Source organism: Pinus tabuliformis, chromosome 4_1 (assembly GCF_031772625.1).
Source record: "Pinus tabuliformis cultivar Carrire ecotype Pingquan chromosome 4_1, CPIR1, whole genome shotgun sequence".
Classification (NCBI taxonomy): Eukaryota; Viridiplantae; Streptophyta; class Pinopsida; order Pinales; family Pinaceae; genus Pinus; species Pinus tabuliformis.
Window position 1 is genome coordinate 558,301,023 of NC_142303.1, and position 22,868 is coordinate 558,323,890.

Below are 22,868 nucleotides of genomic sequence, written 5' to 3' on the forward strand. Positions count from 1 at the left end.
ACAAGAAGGAGGAGAAGAAGGAATCCCAGATTTCTCTTTGAAAGAAGATGAACAATTAGCACCCATGTGATGCCCTTGAAATAAAGCACTCATCTGAGAAGCTTCAAGAGAATTTGGAATATTCGGAGTGGACCACAGCCAAACTGGTAGTCCAACATCCAATCCAGGAATATTCAAAGTGGCCATCAAGGGAGTACCAACGTTTCCAAAGAAAGGAAAAGCACAAGGATCCCCTTTTGGGAGGGTACCTTGGTCGGTTTCCACAGTAATATTGGCCATATCTAACTAATTTGCAGACCCTTCCCTTACGGGAATGTAGAAATTTCTTTTCAAGGAAGATAGATACGCAATCAAAACCTTTGCCCTTGAGGAGGCAACTCCACAACTTTCGAAAGAACGACCAAATGCCTTTCAAGATCGGCGGAGTGGCAAGTTAGTCACTCAGGATACAAAGTCCAAAAAGTGACTAGACAAAAATACCTAAAGCCAACTATATACAAGGAGAAAAGAGCACTCACTAAAAAGTCCCTAAAAGAAGTCAGCCAGTCAAACAACTTCCAAGTATTTCCACTCCGGGTGATTAGGACCAGACACCAAAATACAAGAAAGTGAAGTAAGGGGCCTTCCGAAGATATTCTAGGATAATGACGGCCCAGTCCTATCAACGAAGGTAACAGAGGAAGTTACGCTGACCTCCTAACAATAGCCTGCGCCAGTGCAACCCCCCAAGCTTCGCAAGGGTGCCCTCTAGTAGTACCATTGAGAGTGATACAATGTCAACCTCAGGTGCCACGAGATTCCCCTCCGCAGCCACCTATGTAGATCCCTAGGAGTAGCAACTAAGGTTACCAACTCGTATTAGAAGCCAGGCGGAACAGTCTTGAGGTTAGATCCGACAAGTAGGAGAGGGGGTATCTCTCTTCCCTATCTTCAAAAACCCTCACGCTTAACTCCCAGATCCGGAGCTTTCCTGGTCTCCCTAACGCTATTGGATTTTCACTCACTATTCAGACTCCTATGCTTGACAGTTTAAATGGCCTTGGAGAGTTATCTCTCCACTCGCCTAGTCCGAGGCCCTAAAATATCCTAAAACTTGTTGGTGTGTCTAACTTGACAATTATAAAAAGTTCTAGTATATTTTAATTAGCGCTTGTTTTTAAATGGGCTGTTCTTTAAGTCAAGGGATAAGCAGAAGTGAAACTAGTGGTGTTTTGATGCAAAAGAAATTAATAAAAACCAAACTACATGCAAATGCACTTGTTTTCGTTTTTCGATGAAAGAAATTTCTACTGGGTTCAGAGGAACTTCAAAAAAAACAACAAATTTTTCTTTTCTTTTCTTTTACTCATGCTTCACACTCACAAAAATTAACAAAACTATGGATGCCTAAAAAGATGTGCAACTCTATCCTAATGCAATGAGTACATGCTGATGCAAGACTTAAGACTACTCTAAATCAAGAAATGAAAGTTACTTGTTTATCAATTTTTAATTTTCCACTTAAAATGTTTAGATGGAATATGAGTTGCTAATCGTTCATTTCGTCTAAACACTAAAAACAAGTTTCAAGACAAACAAAAATGCACTTTCATTCACTAAAAGAAACTAAATCAAAACAAAGTTCAAGAAAGCAAAACCAAGTTTTTCAAAAAGTTTTCTTCAAAAGAAAAAGCAAAAACGTCTTTTCAAAAGTGCTCTCAACAAGATTATAACTTTATTATTGAAAAATCGGCAACAAAAACTTTGCAAGATGAGAACACACAATGGATGAAAACTCAACAACAAAAATGTCTTTCGAGATGCTCTTAGCAATCAAAAAAAGCAACAAGAGCTTGGCAATAAAGACCAAAAGATTGAAAAGACAACTTTCAAGAAAGTGTAAACCAACAACTTTCGGAAAGCAAGAAAAGCAGATGGTCACAAAAATGTAGTTTTGACAAAAAAACACAAAAGGTCACCAAAACGAGATTTGACGCAAAGACTGAGATCAACCTTTCTACCCTGACAAAATAGAGCAGCCAAGACTCCTAACAAGAAATCTTGTGTGCTTAACAAAACGATGACGCTTGCAATAAAACCAATAAGACCAACACTTTCCAAAATCAGAGAGAATTTGAAATCAGATAGTTGTTGTAAAACTAAAAACTGACATAGAAAAGTAACTGTTCAGGACTGAACCAGACCAGCAGACAGACCTTCAGAAACAGAAATATTTGAAAAATCATGAAAATTGCAAGATATACGCGACTGTATTGATGTATAGCTGCATGTATACGTGAATGAGCCTAAGGAAACTTGTGTATACGTGGGTTTACGTAAGGAAACATGCGTATATATGCTTCTGTAAACAAGAAAAACAATGTATATAAAAGATTTCAAGAAAAAATAAAAAAAAGTCTGAAGAAACTGACCAAACTTACAATTCAAGTTCCTACAGGAACAGACTACACAGTAACAGCAAGCAAATAGACAACTGAGCCTTGATTGGCTTGAATAAACCTAAACTAGGAACAACAATACTATTGTCCCAAGTAGGGTCGCCAATTTTGTTAAGAGACAAATTCCCCTAGGGTCTTGGGTTGATACCCTAGCAGATCAGAGGTTGTCTATATAGAGAAACACACATTCCATACAGCCATAATGCTAATATAAGAAAACTATACGATAAGGGGCATACATGGGGGTCCTTCGTTTGAGAAGATCCTTCCAGGGTCAAAACCCTCTTAGAGTTCCTTTTGCTCCTTCAACCTGCAAAACAATCAATTCAAGAAAGTACAATAGTATATGGACTAAAAATCATAAAGAAATCATCTTCATAGTATATTGAAAGGTAGTTAGTTATACAATTAAACAACCATTCATATATGAATCATAACATGGATATCATAAACATGAAGAAGATTTATATCAGGAACAAAGACAAGTGTTTCTTTTATTATAGACAAATAAAGTACAGAAAGGAATAATTTCACCTGATTCGTCCTTTCGCAGGCTCCAAGCAGAACGTCCTCCAAATTCGTCCAGTCTCAAACCTTTAACAAATTCCTTCCATGACTTACTCCATGATATCTCAAGTAGTAGATAGACATCATCACACAAGGAAACAAGGGTTTCCTGTAAATGGGGGAAGTGTAGGAGGCACTAGGATCTTCAGACCTAGTCAGGGAAATCTCAGCATAGTAACCTTTCTCTCTCTTCTCTCCTCCCTTTAGGCCTTCCCATTAAAGCCTTTTTATACTTCTCCCAAAGTAGTTTTTTAGTTGGGAATTCGTTGGGAATAGTTGGGCCACGGGCACTAACAAGTAATCAGTAGGTAAAACCTGTGATCTCTGCCCGAAATTAAGGAGATTTTATTTTTTTTAAGTTTTTTAAGACATATACGTGGGTTGGGTATACACATACCCGCGTACACATGCGTTTAGCTCAGGGCAATGTCACGTATAGGGAATAAAACATTGTTTTTAAAATTTTGGACCAGGTCTAGAAGGAGGGGTTGCCCTGGGCCATGAGTGCAGCATCACAAACCTCAAGAGTGAGATTTGGAGCTATAACAGATATCCATATCATCTTTCTTTGGAGAGATGGAACCTCCAATGGTTAAGTCCTCATGTAAGAATGTTGAGAGTAGTAACCAAGAAGTTCTGGAGGGACCACTACCACCAATCTACCAGGACACAACATGTAACATCAATAAGACCACTAAACTCTTGTGGTTTGATATATATTATGTGTTCTCCAAGAAAGACATTCCCGAGGATTAAGAAGATTTGATAGAATACATTAACATTAAGATGTCTTGGCTTCACAAAGTGGCCATGCATACTCTGGTCTTCCCATGTGCAGAGATCATTGAATAGATATTACAGAATAATGATACACATCGATGGGTAATAAGGAGCCACACAGGTGAAGCCTTTATTGTTGTTTCTTCTGCAGATATTACTGCTTATTAAAACTTGTTGTAGAAGGAGGAGACCTCCAGTACTATGTGTATGTATAATTTCCTAGTGGAAATTAAGGTCATCCTAAGTTCATGGTGGCAATATCCCTCTAAGTTTCAAGTTAAGTTCGATCAAGTTTACAGAACATAAGACCTGAGGAAGGTTTACCAATTCATGGAAGCTATGATGAACTGTTTGTATCGAAGAAGAACATAGGAGGAAATCTAAAGAGGATAAGAGAAAACAAGAAGAAGAGGAGATAAAGAGGTAGCAAGAAGAGATCAACAAGAAAGTTGAACTCTGTTAGTGTCCTATATTATAGTAGTAAAAAACAACTATTGTCTTTTCAATTTATTTTGGTAAATGTGTAAAGGTTTTTCTATGATATCTTAGAGATCAAGCTATTGTTCTTTGTAAAGAATATAATATTTCATTATTTATGTAATTATGTTAGAGTGTGTGAAAGATGATGTAAAAATATTTATGGATTCCCTAAATATTAAGTCAAGTAAGTCTAGGGTTGATGTCTCATACAAGATCATCTGTGTGGTCATAGTGAGTCTTATCTTCTCATCATTGGAACAAATTAGTGGAGTTAGTTCATTTAGTTAGGTTGTAAAAATCATCAGCTAACTATTTAACTCGGTTAGAGACCCCAACACCTATTCAAACATATGCAGGTGGAAATTCATTGCACTTCTACTGTGAGGGGTAATTATCAAGGACATAGGTTTGTAGCTTGAGCACAAATCTTTAAACATGCTCATACCCGCATGTCACAATTTTTTGTAGAGGATGTCTTCTACCCGCTAAACACTTTTAGAAATATAGGGAATGGCCATAAGTATGAGAGCCATGGATTCTTTGCGCTTTTGGAGAAATGAAGCACATTTGCTGCGCTTTCATAAGTCAAAGGAAGTTGCTGCGTTTTTTTGACTATCTTTTTCATCATTCTCAAAATCATGTTTTTACCAAATGGAGAAAAGATTTGAAAACATGAAAGAGGTGTTTGTAAAAAATGAAATAAATTAAAATAACCTCCATTTTTGTAAAAAGTGTCATATATTGGAATATTCAGATGAACCATTACATATTAGTTTTCAAATTTCGTTATTTCATGTTTTAGTCATGAACTTTGGGCACAGATTCTGAGGATCTGGAGAAGCATTTTAGAAAAATGAGAGATTTTTCACTCAAGAAAAATATCCTATACATCAACCTCCATCGGTTTTGTAACAACTGTCATGATTCTAGACATATGATCTCATCTTTGACCCCTATTTTCCAAAAATCTGGTCACTATTTCCTAGGAGACCTTTTCTAAATCTAATGTAACTAACTATTTCTTTGGGGAAATGGTTGAGCTTGACCCCTAAGTCCAAGGATGAGAAAATTGTATATATTTCATGAATTTTAGTGTGAAAAATGTTGGTTGGTTAGGTTTGAGAAGAAATAACACTGTGTGTATTGTATTTTCTTGATTTTCAAGTGAATGAAAGGACATAGGCTGAATTTTATAGGGATTCCTATGTTAGTTTCTTTAGAGATGTGCTTCTTGGCTTTGTAAGTTATCTTCTATTATCAATAATGCTTTGAAATGTGTCTTCTTATTTAGTTTAAAAAATGTTTGTCTCAGAATTTTCTTCAAAAAGTGCTATGTTTCAGTTTGATAAACATTTATGTTTTCCACTTGAATGACATTTATAATTCATCCTATTGTTTGATGCTCTGTATGTTATTTTCCACCAATCTCCTACTCACCCTCCTACAATTAATTTGACTAAAAAACTCCAAATATACTACCTACCTTTCCCCTATAGAAGATCCCTCTTTCTCTTCATCCTTTCATTGGAAAAGAATCAACTTTTATGACTGTATTTCCAAACTGACCTATCTTATTTCCTACCACCAAACCTTTAAAATTTATTCCCTATGAGCACCATACCTAGCATAAGATCTAAGTGATTGAATATTAGACAGAGAGATCCCTCTCTGAAGCTGGAAGGGCTATATTCTAAGCTTCCAAGTCTGAGTTTCTCTTTTTAGCATAGGGAAATTATGGAGTGCTAACAAATTTGATTTCTAACAACAGAAGAAACACCAAGAGTCTAATATGCAGGTTGATCTTCCTCCATTATATTTTCCTCCATCCAATACTGCTACTGGTGGACACCTGACACTCAAATAATTGGGCATTCCAAATGAGGCAGAGGAAGAGGTGTTGGACCTCACTAGACTTACTTTTGACCAGGTCAATTGTAATATTATGCAGGAAAGGAGGAAATATTATGCTAGAAACCCTGCAGAGCCACTATCCGTGACCATAGAAATGGAGATCATCCTGGATGCCACTGTGAATCCCAAGATGATTTCTTTATATGAAACTTCATTCGTGACTACGATCGAGTTAAATGTGGGAAGGGTGAGTAAGCATATTGCAGAGCTCCAGGACAAGCTCTCTGCTTTTGAACAAAGAGCTACCAAAGTAGAAGAAGACAAGAGGAATCTAGAGGAGGAGAATAAGAATCTACGCCTAGCCCACTCAAGCATGAAGGAGTTACATGCATCCATCAAGGAAGAGGTATAGACTCTGGAGGAGGCCATGGATATAATCTATGAGGAAATGTTAAAGCTACACCAGACTGTATTACCTTTCCCAACTATACAAGCTTATACTAAGCGGAAGAAACCATGCTAAAACAATATAACATGACCATTAACAACATACATGTGTGCACTAACAGATATCCAAGGGTACTAACAATTATTCCCGCTAAAGATTGTGTAACTGCCCAAAATGACAAGGTTCAGATTCTCACCAAAGTCTAATCATGGGATAAGATTGCAAGGAATGTGGATAGGGTTCTAGCTTCATACAAGCATTTATTGAGTGGATTGGAATCTGTAATTGAAGCACATAAAGTCCCTTCCATCAGAAAAATAAGAGAAATGAGGAAACAAGAAGAAGTCCTACATGAAATTCAGGCATTCCTTGATCCTTTTATACAAGCTTCCACCACAGAGAACTTACAGGTGATGTAGGAGGCCATTACTCATTATGTCATATAACTAGTGAGGATGCATACCCAGATGGTCGCTTTCTCAAATTAGTTCAAGGTTAAGAATATCACTTTAATATGGGATTCCCTTGAGTGCCTTCATAGACACAATGAAGAGTAGAAAAAGGTGGTTGTTGTGGCTGTTGAGTACAAGCTCTGGTGCACATACCTTGTGGAGAAATTACATGTGGATGTTCCTAAATTCTAAACTACTAAATTATTAGAATAGGACCATTTTTGTTTTTCATATCAAGGTAGAATATAGTAGAGTCTAGTAGGAATGTGAAAGGTCATGAGATAGTTCAAGATTCATGGGTAAACAAAGATTCACCCTCTTTTCTAGAAGTATACCCTCATGACACATTGTAATGGAATTTTAGCTTTGGACTCAATTTTGGTGTATATGTTTTTGAGAACTTAGGATATTCAAGTGAATGCAAGAAGTAATTATCTATTTCCACTTTTGGATTTGATGGAGATCTTGTATGACGGTGCCATGGATATTATCAGTTTAATGAATTGGAAGTTCCTATGAGATTTGGTGTACTGTCTCTTCATGTGTCTTCCTGAACAGAGGGATTCCTCTTGCAACAAATGGATGGTATATGTTATGCATACCTTACACTTATGTTGGTAAATTGTTTTATTGATGTTGGAATCATGTCATTGTAGACTATGCACTTACTTATGGTTTATGTGGTTACTAATTGCAAACTTATTCATTATTAGTAATTTATCTCTTATGCTTGTGTGAATCGCATTTAAGGTCTTTCTAACAATACTTCTCTTAAGGTTTATGATTTGTAGTTACGTTGTTTCTATTTATGGTATCTTTCCTATTGAATATTCATAAGTTATTTACTTGCATTTGTTGAAGTTCCATTGATTCTCTTTTAACTGGTACAATCCCTTTTGTCAGAGGAAAATCTCAACCAATAAGATGGCAGTGAGGCCTACATAATGATTGGGACTCCTATACCAAATGGTGTAGATTCTGATTGGGATTTTACATCAGGGAGATCCCTTTGTCTTCTTCGGTACATTCTATCATGTCAATAGATTTTTGGCACTAGAAGGAAGGCCACAAGATGGTTGGAACTAAAACCCATCCTCGCCTTGAAACCTCCTAGTAAGCTAGAGACCAACCTCGTCCTACTTCCCCTAAGACATGTCTTCATCCTAATTTTGGTCTACCTTTCAGTGCTCTCCACTTAGGTGACCCTCAACCTCCTCCACTCGAGGATGCTCCCATCTAAGAGGAAGATCCTCTCTATGAAATCACATATGAACACATGAGAGATTTTAGCCCTATTACCTGAAAATTTGCTAAGGTTCTTAGGTGCATTCCTGCTACAAGCTCCCTTTTGAACCTGTTAGTGTCAGTCTTTACAGCCTTCCTCCAGTGATCAAATGTGCTCTTACATAGTGATTTTGAAGTGTCAAGGTCAAATTTTGTCATTTCAGTGAGTCTTCAAGCAAAATTTGGTCACTAGCCATTAGGTCTAGGGTTTGCCCAAATGTCAGTCTATGTCACTATCCAGCTGATTCTATCATCATTCATAGGGTTGTCATTATCATGTCAGTGTCTAATGGGTCATTTGATACCTTGTTCATGCTTCAGTTGCGCCCAGGCAAGGTCATTTCCCTCTCTTAGGGTTTTGAAGGCAGTTTCTCTTGGGCGCACAAATCATCGGCAAAACTTGTTTCCTGATGTTCATACACCTTCCCCTATCCTTAATGTACCTTATCAAACACTTCCCGACACTTAGATCCCCCAAATTCCTCATTTTTGCACAAACCCTAGTTTCTAGCTACAACCTGGCAATTTTCTAGGTTGGGCCTGTGTTTCACTCTTTTGAACCCCTTCCTCTCACTCAATCTCTGAGATTCCACTTTCCTCTACTTCCTAACATCCCTTCCTACTCCCAAAAATTTCCTCAAGAATTTAGAAGCCCCTTATCCCCTTCATTTCTCTCCATTTCGACAAAATTCCTTGTTTCACACATCGGGGCAAGTTTCACTAAAATGATGGTTCTGAGCAATCAAAGATGAATTTTGCAAAACTGAGAGAGGTTTTTGTCCAAAACATGCCAAGGAAGAGAAACCTCCTTCACTTTTTGCACAGGTGTCATGGTTTGAGAGAAATGTCAAGAATACCGTTGCCTCAAGAGAATCAAAGGCACCTCTGAAGTGACCTTGGGAAAATCAAGTTTTCTCCTAGCTTGGTTGACCAAATGACTTGCTTGATGGGTAAAATGATAACTAGACACAAAGATATTTCCAATGAGCTATCATGAGCTCAATTTGGGGTTGAGGAAGGTATTCAAAAGTTGACTGCAACAACACTCTTCCTTGAGGCAGCCTCATTGGGCACTTTTTGACCAGTCTTGGGAGATTTGATTTTTGACAGGTCAAATCAACTCCAAATTGAAAAATTCCACTTGGGTTGGAAATTAGACTCAGATACCTTTCCAACTAGCTATCCTGCACCCGATTCTGACACCGGGAAGGCCCCCAAACAGGCCTCTCAATGTGCACGACCACTCAGGAGGTGCGCGACCACTCAGAGGCTCTCCTGCAGTGTTAAATTACAACGTGCGCGACCACTCAGGAGGTGCGTGACCACTCAGGCTGTAAGTGCCAAAATCACCTCCAACTCACTCAAAATCTCCTTCAAACTTGCAAATTGGGTTGAGGTAGGCTCTCTACAAATTGTTTTGTTGGTTGATGGTGGTTGTGGATCCTCATGCTTGTGATTATACCTCCAAGAATGCAAGGAAAGAAGACATTGGTAGTTGCTTGTTCATGTAGGCATTATGCTAGGATTGATGTTTTTTTTCAAGGTTTAAATCCCTATTTATTCCCTCCTTGTTTCCTATTAAATTCACAAATGACATAATATGTTTATATCTTATCTCATTTGCAATAAATACTAAATCTCCTATCCCAAATTCCTAAACCCTATCCCTCCCCCAAATCCCTTTACAAAACCCTAATGCCCTTTCATGTATTCTACCCAAACCCTAATACCCTCCACATGGCAAGGAAAATAAATAAACAACAGCAGAAACAAGAAAAATGCAGCTGTGTATATGTATAAAATGGACATATTGCTGTAAATATTGTTTGCAAAAGAATATTGTTGTGTCTCCCCAAAACCCAAGCCCTGTTTTCCTCTCTATCCCTTCCCTAAAATCCCTGTTCAATTAAGATCCCTTTTCCCTTATGACAAGATGTAAAAGAAGCCTTGTTCCCCTATGACTAAATGTACATAAAATCCTTTGAAAAAGCAATGTTTACCTTATGATGTACATTGAAAAACAAAAACTCAAAAGAGCAAGCTATCTATGCTGTCCTATACTCCCGTTGCAAATGCATGTCCTTTCCCTTGATGACTATCATACATGCTTTCCCTAATAAAGTATTTCTTTGCAAATGATTTCCTAATGATGGAAGATGAGATGATATGTGTTACATTTTGTGAATTATCCCTTAAAAATCCCTGTTTTTATATGTTTCCCTTTCCTAATGAAAAATCCCCTCCCCTAACATTTCCTTCATGATTTTGTTCCCCTTGAAAACAACATACAACTCAGTATTTTTGCAGGCAGAGATAGCAGTTCACTTTGTCCACTTTGCTCCTAAACCATGTCAGACACCGAAACCTGTGAGCAAAGTGATGACCATTCATCTTCTACAAAGGTTGAGGTACAGAGGATGACAAAGAGCTTGATGAGCTATGGAAGATTCGAACCGACCGAGTCATCAACCGTAGGAGGCCCGGAGACCTATTGCCCAAGGAGAGGGAGTCCATGCTCATCCGGGTGAATGCACACTTGCAGAGGCTGTTAGAGAAGGCAAACGAGGAGAAGAGGTTGCTACGGAACATGAAAAATCATTATTGGGCGAGAATGCATGTTTGCAAGGCAAAAATGAAGATACTCCAAAGGAAGTTGTCCGAGGCCCGCAAGAGGAGGAAGAAGACCAATCCACTCCATATCTTGGCCGAGGCTTCTCTCACTCACCATGATACTCATTAGCCTCCTCCTAGCAGCAAACCCAAGAAATTTTGAAAGTTTTGAGGCATTTTTGACATTTTTGAGAAATTTACAGGTTTTGGCCGTTGGAGTGGTCTCACCCCGCGCGCGACCACTCGGGGGGACAGCTCAAAATGCGAAAAACTTTGCATTTTTGGATTTTTCATGCAAAAATACACTTGCCTATGCATGGGGTCAAGTTTTTATGGAGATTTGGGCCTCCAAAAGCTCAAAATACATGCAAATTTTGACTTTCTGCCCACTTTTTGAGTTGCAGAAAGCTGTCTTGGGAGAAATGACTTTTGAGGGGTCAAATCAACTCCAAATTCAGAAATTCCAGTTGGGTTGGCAAGTAGACTCATAGACCTTTCCAATGAGCTATCTTGAATCTGATTTGGACACCATGAAGGCCCTCAAACACAGATGCCAATGCGCGCGACCACTCCAAGGCAGGGGCGCGACCACTCAGGGAAATTTTGCCAGTTTGACCATTTCGGCCTGCAAAACTCAGTTTTTACTATGGTTGACTCTTAATGCTTGTAAATGATGGATTTTTGGATAATTTTCATGGCACATGGATACATTTACTCTCCTTTAACACTTCTAGAAGTTTCTTTGATATAAATAGTGAATATTAAATGCATGGATGGGTTACCTAAGTTTTAGAGGCAAGTTGTTTTGACTGCCTATTATCTAGTGCTCAGTTTAGAATTAGTTAAAACAGCTCCTAGGAAGCTGAGCTCGACCCCTAGAGGTGGGGAAAGAGGTTGGCTTGCCTATATTATGTATTTTCTCAATCATTTTCATGGTTGGAGAGGTTGGACTCTTGAGGGAGAAGCTCTATTGTATATTTTACTTGTATCTCTGCAATTTGAGGAAAAGGAAGGCTAGGGTTTTGCAGACATCATTGTGGATTCTTGTGGATTATTGTGTTGATGGTGTGTTTCCTACTTGTCATTGTAAGTGTGTTTATGTGTTCCATCTCTTATTCTATTGCTGCTAATTAAACAAAAGAAGTGATAAAGTTTGAATTCATGCATGCCATGCTCAGCTTTCAATTTTGTTTAATATTTATGTTTTCCACTGTCTAAAGAGGATTCAAAGTCATTGTTTGCCCTCTTTAGCTTCCTCTCTTTCTTCCTTGATCATCCATCTCAGCTTAAGGCATCAGCACAAACTCCTACCTTGCCCCAAAGACCCACCTGCAAAAACTGAGCTCTATCCCCACACCCTGAATTGCACTCCCTCCAATTGCCACCAAAAAACCCCAAAAACTTTAAATCAACCTTTTAATTAGTTTACTAGCCTAATATCAGTGTCACTGTATTGGTCATCTCTGTCCATTGAATATTTTACTGAGTATGACCAGAGAGAGCCTTCTCATACCCCGTAGGGCTAGCTACGAGGTGAAATGGTTTGATGTTTCCTTGAAGGTTTACCTTCCTCAGCCTAGGGTGAAATCTCAAGCGCTAACATAGTGGCGACCATACTGGGGAGAACAAAGTGATTGTTTGCTTATTGGTGTGTTTAATTCATAAGCTTAGACGGAGTCTGAAGGTACGCCAGGTAGCCTTCGAAAACGCTCTTGTTTTACATCAGCGTAAGTAGATAAACGCTCCTTCGGTCGACCTCCGTGAGCTAGTGAAGGTAGCATGGCAATCTGCAATTTACCCCGGTACATGTATCAAGTTCAGATCTGATTGTTGATGGTGAACAACGATCAGACACTGGCAAGGCTGAAATCATTCACTTGGCGACTCTAAATCAGTTTTGAAGATCAGATCCAAAGACTCCACTGGAGGATGATCCCGACCAACAGAAACATGAAAGGAGAATATGGCAAGATCAGGTACTCAAGTTGGAATTTCATCCAGGACATTTTGTTCTTTGTTGTAAATTATTTCTTCTCTTTTCCCGAGAATGTCAAGACTGTTTTGCAAAGTATATTGTATTTGAGAAGAGATCCTCGGCCTGCAGTTGATTCTTTCCCTTTGAAAAGTGTGAATACCAAAGATTTGCATGCCTTTGAGCTTAATCAAGATCCTTTTTCCAAATTTTGTGATGACCATCTTCAAATTGATGAATCTCAAGAGACCAAGACCGATTCTATACCTGCTATACATACCCCTATACCTTGTAAAATTCCAGATCGGTATAAACCTCTTGTTTTACCTTCGGTTCTTCATGCTTTTCCCAAAAACTATGATCTATACTTGCCGAGGTTTGACGGTGAAAGTAAGAAGGTCAACGCTGAGCAACATGTGTCTAATTTTGAGTCTTTTCTTGACCTTATTGAAGTTGATGATGAAGATGTTAGTATGAGGCTTTTTGCTCTTTCTTTGTAAGCTGAAGTTAAGAGTTGGTTCAAAACCCTGCCTGATGCAAGCATCCCAGATTTCCAGCAGTTCGTCAAAGTTTTTCTCGATAGGTGGATGATCGGGCAGAACCTTTTCTTGATTGTAGAAGAGTATAACCAGCTGAAAAGATTGCCAGGTGAGACAGTACAACAGTTTTCGGCCAAATTTAATCAAGTTTATTATTCAATGCCAATTGATATAAGGCCTACTCCTAGATCTGCTCTCTTGCACTATCCGGGTGCCTTTGATCCGGAGATGGAGTTTCAGCTTAGAGAAAGGGATATTGCAACACTTCACGAGATGCAAAACAGTGCAGTAAGTGTAGAGGCTCATCTGTTGATCCGAAGGGCAAGGATGAAGGAAGAAGAGATGAAAAACATGCATCCGGGGGAATCAACATCTCTAGAGGTAAAGCTTGACATTTTGGTAAGTGCAGTAGAAGAGATGATGGACAAGATCACCGCAAGGAATGATTATGATGTTCATGGCTCGCTGATTGAAGAAGAACAAGTTGCTGATCCAAAACATTTTGTTTCCCATCCTAGTTGTCATCGCACTCATAGTGATTGTTTTGTAGATCATCTAGGAGAAGAGAGAGCTGTTGATATGATGTATATGTTTGATGATGATTTGCCTCATTATGATCAGTATGATGATGATTATGTTCTCCAAACAGAAGCTAATCTTGCAGACAAATCAGCAGCTCGTTTGTGGGAGGAAGAAGTTCATTTTCAGCAGCTTGAATACAATGATCAGCCATCATATATCAGCTATGACAGTGACGAGGAAAGTGCAGCAAATTTTGAAGTAAGTGAAGGATCTTTGCCTTTTTGTTTTGATTCATGTCAGTTCATCAGAGATAACTACCATGCAATCAGAAATCAAATGTCAACAAGTCTTGATTTAGATCATCTTGAGGGCAATGAAAATTTTGTTCAAGACTTCTCATATTCAGATTTGCAACCCCCGAAAGCCATTGATTGTCAAATTGCAGCTGATTTAATGATTCAAGGTGACTCCGTACCATTCTGTTTTGAATCATTTCAGTTTTTGAAGGGTCGATTGCATAGTACATCTTCAAATGAAAAGCCTATAACAAATCAACAATCACTCAGTTTTAATGTTGAGGATGAAGGTCAGATTATAGATGAAGTTGTGGAAGATGAAATACATGATGTGATGATGCAGGAAGATTCTATACCCTTTTGTTTCGAAGCATTTCAGTTTATAAGGCAGAATCTTCGTAAAATCTCTCAAGAAAAAGATGAACAGCTAGAAGGATGTCATACATCTTCAATGGATACATTGCAGCAGTCTTTTCAAGTTTTTCATGATCCCATAGCTGATGTTTTGGATGAGTTTTGCAGTCAAAATCTATCTCCATTGACTACATGTGAGCTTGAAAAATGTGCTGATATGAATTTGATCCGGCAGCCGGTTTCTTTGTCATTTTCAGCAGACGTCTCATCACAAGGCTCAGATCAAAGTTTGCATGCATGGTATGAGGAAAAGAGAAGTAATCCATTGGATGAGCTAAGTTCCAGTGAGCTTGAATTTCAAGATCCTTATGCAGTGTTTTTGGAGGCGGATAGAGAGTTCGTATCATTCAACGGATCTGTTTCTAAGTTGCCATCAGAGTTGCCTTTCAGTAGTTCTCTCTTTTTGTTCATAAGCGAACACTTGTGGAGAATTCGAACAGCAGACGGGATACTTACTTGGTTGCATTAGTTGTTTCATTTCACTTGATCAGGTGATGAATGAAACTGTTAGAGTAGGTTGTGATGAATAAGCTCCACTTTGAGCATCATTTTCAGTTTGTCGGTTGTGTTCAAGTATCGAGTCAATTTTTAGTTGAGTCATGAGTCCTTTATGAGTCAATTTTTAGTCTTGTGGTTAAGTTAGTTTGTGTCAGTTTTCAGTCATGCACTTCAGCTTGAGTTTTTGACTCCATTGCCCAATGATTATAAAGCACTGGTCTACTCTCCCAGAGGTCTAAGGTTCTTGGCACCTCCAAGGAGCTACCATCCCCATTGGAGCCAATGTTAGTGTCAGTCTTTACAGCCTTCCTCCAGTGATCAAATGTGCTCTTACATAGTGATTTTGAAGTGTCAAGGTCAAATTTTGTCATTTCAGTGAGTCTTCAAGCAAAATTTGGTCACTAGCCATTAGGTCTAGGGTTTGCCCAAATGTCAGTCTATGTCACTATCCAGCTGAGTCTATCATCATTCATAGGGTTGTCATTATCATGTCAGTGTCTAATGGGTCATTTGATACCTTGTTCATGCTTCAGTTGCGCCCAGGCAAGGTCATTTCCCTCTCTTAGGGTTTTGAAGGCAGTTTCTCTTGGGCGCACAAATCATTGGCAAAACTTGTTTCCTGATGTTCATACACCTTCCCCTATCCTTAATGTACCTTATCAAACACTTCCCGACACTCAGATCCCCCAAATTCCTCATTTTTGCACAAACCCTAGTTTCTAGCTACAACCTGGCAATTTTCTAGGTTGGGCCTGTGTTTCACTCTTTTGGACCCCTTCCTCTCACTCAATCTCTGAGATTCCACTTTCCCCTACTTCCTAACATCCCTCCCTACTCCCAAAAATTTCCTCAAGAACTTAGAAGCCCCTTATCCCCTTCATTTCGCTCCATTTCGACAAAATTCCTTGTTTCACACATCGGGGCAAGTTTCACTAAAATGATGGTTCTGAGCAATAAAAGATGAATTTTGAAAAAATGAGAGAGGTTGTTGTCCAAAACATGCCAAGGAAGAGAAACCTCCTTCACTTTTTGCACAGGTGTCATGGGTTGAGAGAAATGTCAAGAATACCGTTGCCTCAGGAGAATCAAAGGCACCTCTGAAGTGACCTTGGGAACATCAAGTTTTCTCCTAGCTTGGTTGACCAAATGACTTGCCTGATGGGTAAAATGATAACTAGACACAAATAGCTTTCCAATGAGCTATCATGAGCTCAATTTGGGGTTGAGGAAGGTATTCAAAAGTTGACTGCAACAACACTCTTCCTTGAGGCAGCCTCATTGGGCACTTTTTGACCAGTCTTGGGAGATTTGAATTTTGACAGGTCAAATCAACTCCAAATTGAAAAATTTCACTTGGGTTGGAAATTAGACTCAAAGACCTTTCCAACTAGCTATCCTGCACCCGATTCCGACACCGAGAAGGTCCCCAAACAGGCCTCTCAATGTGCGCGACCACTCAGGAGGTGCGCGACCACTCAGAGGCTCTCCTGCAGTGTTAAATTACAACGTGCGCGACCACTCAGGAGGTGCGCGACCACTCAGGCTGTAAGTGCCAAAATCACCTCCAACTCACTCAAAATCTCCTTCAAACTTGCAAATTGGGTTGAGGTAGGCTCTCTACAAATTGTTTTGTTGGTTGATGGTGGTTGTGGATCCTCATGCTTGTGATTATACCTCCAAGAATGCAAGGAAAGAAGACATTGGTAGTTGCTTGTTCATGTAGGCATTATGCTAGGATTGATGTTTTTTTTCAAGGTTTAAATCCCTATTTATTCCCTCCTTGTTTCCTATTAAATTCACAAATGACATAATATGTTTATATCTTATCTCATTTGCAATAAATACTAAATCTCCTATCCCAAATTCCTAAACCCTATCCCTCCCCCAAATCCCTTTACAAAACCCTAATGCCCTTTCATGTATTCTACCCAAACCCTAATACCCTCCACATGGCAAGGAAAATAAATAAACAACAGCAAAAACAAGAAAAATGCAGCTGTGTATATGTATAAAATGGACATATTGCTGTAAATATTGTTTGCAAAAGAATATTGTTGTGTCTCCCCAAAACCCAAGCCCTGTTTTCCTCTCTATCCCTTCCCTAAAATCCCTGTTCAATTAAGATCCCTTTTCCCTTATGACAAGATGTAAAAGAAGCCTTGTTCCCCTATGACTAAATGTACATAAAATCCTTTGAAAAAGCAATGTTTACCTTATGATGTACATTGAAAAACAAAAACTCAAAAGAGCAAGCTATCTATGCTGTCCTATACTCCCATTGCAAATGCATGTCCTTTCCCTTGATAACTATCATACATGTTTTCCCTAATAAAGTATTTCTTTGCAAATGATTTCCTAATGATGGAAGATGAGATGATATGTGTTACATTTTGTGAATTATCCCTTAAAAATCCCTGTTTTTATATGTTTCCCTTTCCTAATGAAAAATCCCCTCCCCTAACATTTCCTTCATGATTTTGTTCCCCTTGAAAACAACATACAACTCAGTATTTTTGCAGGCAGAGACAGCAGTTCACTTTGTCCACTTTGCTCCTAAACCATGTCAGACACCGAAACCTGTGAGCAAAGTGATGACCATTCATCTTCTACAGAGGTTGAGGTACAGAGGATGATAAAGAGCTTGATGAGCTATGGAAGATTCGAACCGACCGAGTCATCAACCGTAGGAGGCCCGGAGACCTATTGCCCAAGGAGAGGGATTCCATGCTCATCCGGGTGAATGCACACTTGCAGAGGCTGTTAGAGAAGGCAAACGATGAGAAGAGGTTGCTACGGAACATGAAAAATCATTATTGGGCGAGAATGCATGTTTGCAAGGCAAAAATGAAGATACTCCAAAGGCAATTGTCCGAGGCCCGCAAGAGGAGGAAGAAGACCAATCCACTCCGTATCTTGGCCGAGGCTTCTCTCACTCACCATGATACTCATTAGCCTCCTCCTAGCAGCAAACCCAAGAAATTTTGAAAGTTTTGAGGCATTTTTGACATTTTTGAGAAATTTACAGGTTTTCGCCGTTGGAGTGGTCTCACCCCGCGCGCGACCACTCGGGGGGACAGCTCAGAATGAGAAAAACTTTGCATTTTTGGAATTGTCATGCAAAAATACACTTGCCTATGCATGGGGTCAAGTTTTTATGGAGATTTGGGCCTCCAAAAGCTCAAAATACATGCAAATTTTGACTTTCTGTCCACTTTTTGAGTTGCAGAAAGCTGTCTTGGGAGAAATGACTTTTGAGGGGTCAAATCAACTCCAAATTCCGAAATTCTAGTTGGGTTGGAAAGTAGACTCACAGACCTTTCCAATGAGCTATCTTGCACCTGATTTGGACACCAGGAAGGCCCTCAAACACAGCTTCCAATGCGCGCGACCACTCCAAGGCAGGGGCGCGACCACTCAGGGAAATTTTGCCAGTTTGACCATTTCGGCCTGCAAAACTCAGTTTTTACTATGGTTGACTCTTAATGCTTGTAAATGATGGATTTTTGGATAATTTTCATGGCACATGGATACATTTACTCTCCTTTAACACTTCTAGAAGTTTCTTTGATGTAAATAGTGAATATTAAATGCATGGATGGGTTACCTAAGTTTTAGAGGCAAGTTGTTTTGACTGCCTATTATCTAGTGCTCAGTTTAGAATTAGTTGAAACAGCTCCTAGGAAGCTGAGCTCGACCCCTAGAGGTGGGGAAAGAGGTTGGCTTGCCTATATTATGTATTTTCTCAATCATTTTCATGGTTGGAGAGGTTGGACTCTTGAGGGAGAAGCTCTATTGTATATTTTACTTGTATCTCTGCAATTTGAGGAAAAGGAAGGCCAGGGTTTTGCAGACATCATTGTGGATTCTTGTGGATTATTGTGTTGATGGTGTGTTTCCTACTTGTCATTGTAAGTGTGTTTATGTGTTCCATCTCTTATTCTATTGCTGCTAATTAAACAAAAGAAGTGATAAAGTTTGAATTCATGCATGCCATGCTCAGCTTTCAATTTTGTTTAATATTTATGTTTTCCACTGTCTAAAGAGGATTCAAAGTCATTGTTTGCCCTCTTTAGCTTCCTCTCTTTCTTCCTTGATCATCCATCTCAGCTTAAGGCATCAGCACAAACTCCTACCTTGCCCCAAAGACCCACCTGCAAAAACTGAGCTCTATCCCCACACCCTGAATTGCACTCCCTCCAATTGCCACCAAAAAACCCCAAAAACTTTAAATCAACCTTTTAATCAGTTTACTAGCCTAATATCAGTGTCACTGTATTGGTCATCTCTGTCCATTGAATATTTTACTGAGTTTGACCAGAGAGAGCCTTCTCATACCCCGTAGGGCTAGCTACGAGGTGAAATGGTTTGATGTTCTCTTGAAGGTTTACCTTCCTCAGCCTAGGGTGAAATCTCAAGCGTTAACAGAACCCATGCACTTCTAAACCTCACCTTACCCTTAAAGGTTTCTTCATAAACTCAGTAGTGCATCTGATCTGTATGATTTTGGATGATTATGCATGTATTATTGAAAGACTTTTTATTGAAGGATTGGGGAGTCCCCTAGGACCTAAGAGAGAAGGCCCTAGAAGCACGGTTATACGGGGTGATAACCAACTGCAGCAGGAGAATACATGGGGTGACAACCAACCACCATTGGAGAATGTTGGGGGTCATAACCAACCACCGAGGGGGAATTCCGAGGTGGTTCAAAGACCGTGGGGTGACTAGAACATTAGGAATCGAGTTAATTTGTACAACATAGATTCCCCTCACAATGAAAGGAAATTTATATTCCCGAGGAACTAATGAAACCTTCGAAACATCAGGAACTTTAGGTATCTAGGACATCTGAGGGTCCCTCGGGGTAATGGTGGAAAACCACCATACATGAATGAAGGATCCAGGTTAGGCACTGAAAGTGATACAGAAGGCAATGTTAACCGCATTATATTTCCACACCAAGAGCTAAATTTCTACAACCTTTAGCCTGGATGGAATAGTATCCTTTGGCTATCCAAGGTCCACTCCATGACATGCCTCGACACCTTGAGAAACATATTCTAAAATTTGATCTTGAGAAAGGAACCACGACTGAAGACCATATCAATAATTTTTACCTAGCCTTGCAAATGATGAGGGTGAAACATGATGACGTCGCTTGTAGGCTTTTTTCTTAAACCCTGGAGAATAAAGCAACCACATAGTATCACTCCTTATCATTATCTTCCATATGGAACTGGGAAGAGTTTTGAAATACATTCCTCAAGAAATTATCTCAACATAAGATACCATCCATGCTCCTTACTGAATTAAGCAGGTTGAAGTTCCATAAGGAGGAAAAGGTTAAAGACTTTAACCATTGATTCACTACCATTTTGAAAAAGTTCCCAGAGGACATAGCTCTTGATGGTTCAATCACTATTGATTATTATACAAAGGCTCTACCATGCAATATCACTATATTTGTCAAGCGATAAGTGAAGCCTACTCTAGTTGAAAACTTTTCTATAGTTCTCGTCGTAGAAAAGGATCTAGTATCCATAGGAGCACTTGAGCATGATACCCTGGAAGAGTTGAAGTCAACTGGAAAGGAAACACATTCCTCAATTATCAAGTCTAGTGATGAATATAAGGATTCATTTTATTTTGAGGCTCTAGCCAAATCGATGAAGCAAGTAAGTAATGAAGTTTTAGAGTTGAAAAGGAAAACTAGTGAGAGTTCATTAGGAAGTTGTTGACGGTGTTGGACCCACCAAAATGTCAAGGGGATCTCCCTGGTAAGAAGTCCCAATTAGACCTCAGACCATTTGGTGTAGGAGTCCCAGCAATGGGTCATAAGGTAATGCCTTGATAGCGATGTAGCACAGAGGCAAGTAAGATAACTCTGTCAGTAGCAAGGGTGTGACTGATGCCGAGAGGCAAGGAATGTGTACGAGAGGTTCCAACACTTCGAAGGGAGAGGAAGGTGAAGGTGAGTTCTAGGTTGAAAGGGATCAATCTCAACTTGGCTAGGAACACGCCACACAAAGGACATGCACAGCTTTCGGCGAAGCAGCCCACTTAGATGCGGCAGTCACAACATACAAGGTAAGATAACATGAACAACACTCACGGATCAGTCCAAGATGAGTGTGATGGTTGACATAGCAAGGTTCATGAGAAAGGTCTATCTGATGTCCGAAAGAGCAGTTGTCACAGACAGTGACAACATTAATAGCATATGCAACACATTAACAACAAGATTCATATAATTGCATACAAATCAGTTCATACACAAGTACGTAAGTTAAACAACATATATCATTAAGGCAACCGGAACAATCCAAATATAATAACAACATATGCATGAAAATGTGCTGGAACTTATTATATAAAGAAGTGTAAGTCACAATCATACAATACACCATGTAAACCTGCTAGCCCCAACAATGGAATGTTACAACCACATCCACTTGCTCCTCCAAAGAGATGTACTAGCTCCGTGTAGTGGAGAAGCCAAGGCGCGTTACAACACTGTCTAAGCCTTCTTCAAAATAGTCTTAGTAGAAGCTTGGATGACTAAAATCCCTTACAATGAGTTATGAGGGACTATTTATAGCAAAAGGTGGGGCGACCATTAACATACCCCTTTGTGATCATTCAACTACCCTCATGACTCTTCACCTACTCTATGACTGTTACATTCACTCTTGAAACTTGACTTACACTTGAAATGACTCAACATTACAATGCACATGTACCCATGTGAACAATGGCTTGGACAAGCCAGACTAGACATGATTCAGACTAAGGCAACCATAGTAGTCCAACTGCTCGACATCCTCATGCTAATCAACAGTGACATATTGTTGCCAAGATTGGTAGTCCTTGAGAGTGTCTGTGTGTGCTACTGTGAAATCCGTCTGAAACCTGAACCTTGCCACCATAGAATCTGGGTACACTACTCAGGCTCCTCTGTTTAACTCTTCTGTGAGAATGCGCATCATTATGTTTAGTGTGGTCGGACCTACAACATACTTTCACATGACGTCTACACTGATAGGCAAGTCTGGGCTGGTGGCGGTGCACATCAATTTGTCAAAGTACGAGTCAATCTCTTGCTGGACCTACTTCTTAGTCTTCACTTGAGTGAGGGTCCCAAGTGTTGGGATCACATGAGTGTGTACTATAACATCCATTATTTTGAATAATCATGCATGGGAAGCATGTATGCTAGTGATGCGTTGCGGCAGGTCTTCATAATTTCGGACCTGACTCTGGATACGTGCTTGCAGCTCAACTGCATTAGCCTTCATCGTCTTTGGCAAGTGAAGCGGGGCTCCCTTATACTTCATCATCCATGCTCACATGTTATCAATAGTAGTATGTATGTTATTCAAGATGTGTACTCTTCTTACACATCGCTGATGCAATCCGTGGAGATGAGCGACTGCTTGATGCAAGGTACAAAACTTGGAGTACAAGGCTTGCATAATTGTGTCCAAGGACAATACTTCATGTTGAGCCTCAAGATTACTCTTTCCCTAGCAACTCTTCTCATTCCTTTTCTTTGTTTTTCCATAAGAAAGATGCATTCTCATCACCAATGACTAGTATATACTGTCTTGAGGAGGACATTTAGTGATTTACATGTTATGCTTTTATGTTTTGTTGTTTGAATAAATTTTTGTATATTAGCTACGGAACGCAGCCTATTCTGCAGCTAATCGGTTGTTTC